A 6,143-nucleotide genomic window follows, 5' to 3' on the forward strand; every position below is an offset into this window, starting at 1 on the left:
TCAGTGACCAAGTAAATGTTCATTCCTCTACTGGACCCAGTGACACAGTACCCCTGTTCCTTCCTACATGTGTTTTATATAGCTGCTCACTTATATTTGTCTCATCACATGTTATGATTCCTTTTTACAAAAGACTTCAAAAGCATTTCGGATGTTAAGTATGGTAATTAATCCTGAAAACTAGAATGCTTCTCTATAATTCTTCTTTATTTCTTCATTTTCTTAAAAAGGGATTTCTAAAGACCCTTCAGGGAACTAATACGTATAGTCTTCCTTGAGAGTCCAGTGACAAGGAAGAACAAGAATGATCACACAACGGTGTCACACTAGCAAAGTAGCAGTGTTACAGCGGTCAGTATTCTAACTGACCGTCGAAGCTTTTGGACTTGGTGATCCCCAGAAGTATATACAATTCAAGAAGAAACTGAAGATAAACTCATGGTTTTTGCTCTTTTCCACAGAGCATTAATAGCTTTTAGAACTGAAATTGTTTTATTAATTTGATTAGGTTGAAGGAAAATCCAAGGCTTCTATGAATAATTCAAGGTGCTGTCAGATCCTAGAAAGCCTTATGGAAAGTAGTGTTATACCTCAGAAATGCCCCCACAAAAGACCATACATTTAATTTTCAATAACATTGATTTATAGTTTTATAAGGAAAATAATAAATATAATGAATTACCTCCATATTTCCTGATCTCAGTCACTATAAAATAACTGCTGTAGTTCTACATTTCCCGTGTGAAATATTAAATGCATAAATCAAAACAAAATTATTTTTCATCTTAGAGAGACTGGTTCCTGAGACTGACAAATTCATTTTATTTTTAAATTAATGTTTTAAGAAAAAAAAATCTCCATTGAATCTCTACCAACTTTAAAAAGAATAAAAGAGCTTTCATTTTACTATTTTGCCTATGATGTCTTCCACAACAGGTAATGTGTGTGAAAAATTATTATGGTTTCTACAACTCCAAACTTATCAGAAGCCAAATTACACTTCCTTCCATGAATCATTCTCCTTTCTCACTTCCTTTCTCATGGCATTTCCTTTTCCACAATTGTTTTACCCTCAGTTGCCACCCAGAGATAAGCGTCACCCACAATATGTTTCTCTAATGCCACCAAATTGGCACTTTCATAATTCAAATATTTCCTTACAGGTACAACTAAGTAACCACATAATGAGAAGAACATTATCAAATAAGAACAATTCAAGAGAGATTCAGGTTTTCAAATAGGTAGAAACAGATGCATTCACTTTTGCATTTTCTCAACTTCATCCTCTAAATTTCATTGAGAACAAGAAACAGTATTTTGCATCCTTGATTAAAAAGAGTAAATCTAATTATAAGAATTCATTTTCACATTTAAATACCTATCAGCTTTTGTAAGTGTTCAACATTCAACCATAAGAAGCTTTCAGAGGAGTAATGAAGGCTGAATACTAAAAAGTGCCAAATCCTTGAACAAATGGGTAACTCTGGGCTAACAGGCCAAGAATAAAAATTAAATCCACCTAAGGACCAGGATATCGAAGCTTGGAAATAAGCCTAAGTGAAATACTGTCTTTAAGGCTCACTTTACATCCTAGAAACAGAAGAATTAAAATAAGCTTTTTAAAAAAGTTCATGTGTTTACATGATTCCTTAAGCTATCATATATGTTTTTGGTCAAATATGAATGCAGTTCACTCACTGATTATAAAACCAAATAAGCTTATAGGCAAATCTTCTAATTTAAAAATACCTGCTTGTCATGTGGCTAATTCCAACGTGAAGGAGTACAGACTAACTCCTACATGAAGAAGGTTGATGTGAATAAGACAAGGAATCAATGCTTTTATTTTAATCTTTACAATAACTCAGTATTGTTTTAAGGTGGTGTGCTTTCTGGAGGAGTTTTATAAAGAATCTCTGGAGTCCTGAAATAACCGTCTGGCAAAGATCTGAACAAGCCTCTCTAAAAATAACAATGGGCTGTGGACTTCATAAACATTTTTAGAAATTAAATAGCTGCTAACTTGTTCCATATGGAAACAAATTCACAGAGTCCAACATGTTGTTCATTGAGATCATCAGAACACGTACTCCAAAGGAAGAAGCAAAGTTGTCCACAGTCGTTCCAAAGAAGCCAGAGGAAACAGATGATCCTGAAACCTCTTTAAAAAAAAAGAAAAACGAAATGCAAAGGGCTCTAAAAACCACATGAGACTCTTGCCCTAAGACTTCTTGGACTTTCTTAGTCAGACAAGCTTTGAAGATCCCCAAATAGTAATTATTGCGTGTTAAATAAGGGCAATAAAAACTGACTAAAATTTTGGACAGTAGTTATAAATGCTGAGCCATAAACAAATTTAAATTTTAACATTCAGACCGAAAGGCTAGCATCTCACGAATCTACTTCCCTGATATACTTAAGGCACGACGAAGCATACAGAGTCAGAAACGTCGGCTGATTGATCCTGTGCTTCCAGAGGCGGATCGGTTACTCAAAGTACCCCGTCTGTCCTTTCACTCAGAATTCTAAGTGGTCCCAAGTACTCCCCAAACCTCGTTTCTGTTTTTATTTGTTGTTGTTGTTGTTGCAATCTCCTTATGTAATAAAAGAAAATGAAAAGACAGAACCAGCAGCGTCCTCTCCCATCTGCTCGCCTGTTCACCGTGTTTCAGCCCTCAGCTCGTGAACACCAAGGGTTTATTCATTCCCGTGTTATGTGAGTAAATTGGGAAGATTGGTTTCCTCTGGTAAAAAACACTTATACTTCAAAGTATTTTCCCCCGCGTTCGTACTCCTGATTTTCCCTTTTTGATCTTTACATCTGTTGTTGTATAGATCCAAAAGCCCTGGGATCCCTACCTCCCCCACAACCATCCCAAACACATGGTTAGTATTTAACATCCAGAACTGCCTTTTCATTTTTTACTACTTATAATTTTGGGTGCAACCGTCACAAGAAATGAAATTCAAGGAAAAGATAATATCAAAAAGACATTAAGACTAAATTTATTCAGGGTTTTATATTCAAATAAAATTGGTTTTTCTAAATAAAAGGTGGGGTAACATTTCTGGGGCTGTTGCCATAGAGAAAAGTAATAGGAAAAATCTATAGGAAAACACCTTTGAAGTCTGGTATAGCTGATTGCGTTTGGACTGGCGGAACACAGCAGGGCTATGACACTGGTACCTATATGATCACTGTAGTATTTTGTACTTGAATACCCACAGAAAGATAGGAAATATGTCTGCGGAGAAGGGATAAGATACATATGTAAGCCTTTGTTACAAAGATTAAAGTTGCTCAGAATTCAAATTTGCTCTGAGTTAATGAGATGATTGGATGGCATCATGGACTCAATGGACATGAGTTTGAGTACGCTCTGGGAGTTGGTGATGGACAGAAAGTAAATTTAAATTTTAACGTTCAGACCAAAAGGATAGCGTCTCATAAATCTACCTCCCTAATATACTTGAGACATGACGAAGCACAGAGAGTCAGAGATGTCGGCTAATTGATCCTGTGCTTCCAGAGACGTATCAGTTATTCAAAGTGCTCCATGGACTGGCGTATTGCAGTCCAGGGGGTCACAAAGAGTCGGAAACGACTGAGCGACTGAACTAAACTGAACATTTAGGTGCTTATTTCAGCAACCAAGTGCTTAAATTAAACTATGTTAATCCGAAGGTATGGAAATCAAATGGTTTGTCTTTGGTCGGTAGGGAGCAGAGTCGGTTGAAACAATTGCTCAGTGTTTATTCTCCATTTCAGGACCGTTTTGCAATAGTTGGAATAGATGGCCAAAGCACTATGAAACTGTGTAATTTGAGGAGCGTGTTCCCTGTCTTAAAATATTTCCCCATCAGCTATTAGCACCTGAGATTTTGTCATTAAAGGTTGATTTTATAATAAAGCCTAGTGAAAGTGCTTAGTTGTAGAGGGCAGAGTAGGTAACACAGAATGGACACAGTGTTTTGCATGGTGTATTGTTTTTATTTTGAACCACGTCAATGTATTACTATATGATGGTGGTGGCTTAGTCACTAAGTCGTGACCGACTCTTGTGACCCCATGGACTGTAGCCCGCCAGATTCCTCTGTCCATGGGATTTCTCAGGCAAGAATATTGGAGTGAGTTGCCATTTCCTTCTCCAGTATTGCCATAAATCACTTCTTAAAAATGATTTTTAATTAAAAAAAAGATTATCTTAAAACCGTAGAAATCCTCTGGAAGTTCCAGTTGACATGTAAATGCTTCTGGAAAAAGAGGCATCTTTTTGCAGAAATTAGCTGATAGCCAGCTGGGATTGAGAGCAGGCCTTAACTCAGAGTGAATGTTCCCGATCTGTGAATTCTTCCCTTCCTGGCAGAGCTTCCCCAGCCACCCTGATTGGTCAGAGCCCCTCTGGCAATCTGTCCTTGGGACTATGGATATTATACAGGGCACAATACTGAATGTGAGACAAGAACAGGTTGGGAGTGGACAAAAAAGAAGAAGTTGAAGGAGTCACTGCAAGATGTAGGGAGGAGGCTACCTGCTGTGCTGTACTCCCATGGCTGGCCTCACCTCTGTCCTCCTCGTGTGTATGGATGCGGTATGGACACATGCACACCATAAATACCCTCCATAGTGCTGTAGTGTCCAGTGGAGCACCAAGGGTAATTTCCAGGCCAAAATGTATGAACTACTTTGGGCATCTTCTGGTTTCTTTCTGAAGTACTCCCTCTCTTGCTAAGTGTTCACTGATCCCCTCATCACCTCGCTTCCTTCTCCATCATCAAAGCATGTTCTACGTGTGTCAAAGAACATGAGAAGGATAAGTGTACTGATACGATGTCTCTATGAGTCTTCCTGAGTTGTGCTAGCTGCTGCAGCAAACCATCCCAACATCTCAGGGGCCTAACAAAGTGCAGGTTTATTTGTGGCTCACACCACAGTCCTTAAAGCTTGGCGAGTGTCCCTGGGCATGTCTTCTTCAAGTAGTGGCTCAGGGAGCAAGCGCCTTCCATCTTTATCTTGCCACCATCTCCCACAGATGGCCTACGTGTTTACCAAGGAAAGAGTTAAGACAGGACATGGACAGTGATACAGGAGACTTTATGGCCAGGGCTGGACGTCGCAGACGCCATATTCGCCCATATACCTTGTGCCCTAAATAACTTTGAAGGAATGTATTTTTCTTTTGTGCTCAGGAGAATAGAACAGGGTTGACCAACACCTAATCAGTCTGTTACGCAAATCCCCTTCCTTTCTGGTCATCAAATACCTATTTCAATACTTCTCCCACAGTATCTTCTGGTCATGCCCATCTAGTGCAAAATTCTGTTTCTCTGGGCAAAGAGTAGTCCTCTCACCAAAGCGGGGTATAACTAATCTAGTCACTACCACATATGAACCAAAATGACAAGTTATCAACTCTTCATTTACTAGTTCCTTATACAGTGGTGGGAGAGAGGCAGGATAACTGCAAGAAAGACTTCTATTTAGAAACAAGAATGAGAATTAGAGAGTAGTCTAGTAGTTCCACTAGACTGGTGGGCCCGTTCCTTAATTTGGCTTTGATTCTGTTTGTTGGGAGAAACTCCTCTGTTAGCTGTTCTCCATTACCCCTTTGCCCATCTTCTGGGCAGCCTGTTCTTGCTCTTTGTCCGCCTTGCTGACATCTGATAGACGTGTTTCAGAGGATGGCCTCTTTGGAGGCTATAGAGCATCTGAAGCCCTGCCTGCTGTTCATGGAAGCTTGGGACTTGTCCTAATGGGCATTGCCTAAAAATAAGACTGTTGATCAAGGATTTTGGTGCAAGCTCTTGCACTGGGAGGTGATCTTGAAAAGCACTGTGAGTAATGGAGAGTAAGACATGGAAGGAAGGCAAGTCAGTAAAGGGAGCGTTCATGAGTAGGTTCAGTTCAGTTCAGTCACTCAGTCGTGTCCGACGCTTTGCAACCCCATGAACCGCAGCACACCAGGCCTCCCTGTCCATCACCAACAACCAGAGCCTACCCAAACTCATGTCCATTGAGTCGGTAATGCCATCCAGCCATCTCGTCCTCTGTTGGCCCCTTCTTCTCCTGCCCTCAATCTTTCCCAGCATCAGGGTCTTTTCAAATGAGTCAGCTCTTCACATCAGGTGGCCAAAGTATTGGA

The sequence above is a fragment of the Bos javanicus genome, chromosome 7 (genome assembly GCF_032452875.1).
Source record: "Bos javanicus breed banteng chromosome 7, ARS-OSU_banteng_1.0, whole genome shotgun sequence".
Taxonomy (NCBI): Eukaryota; Metazoa; Chordata; class Mammalia; order Artiodactyla; family Bovidae; genus Bos; species Bos javanicus.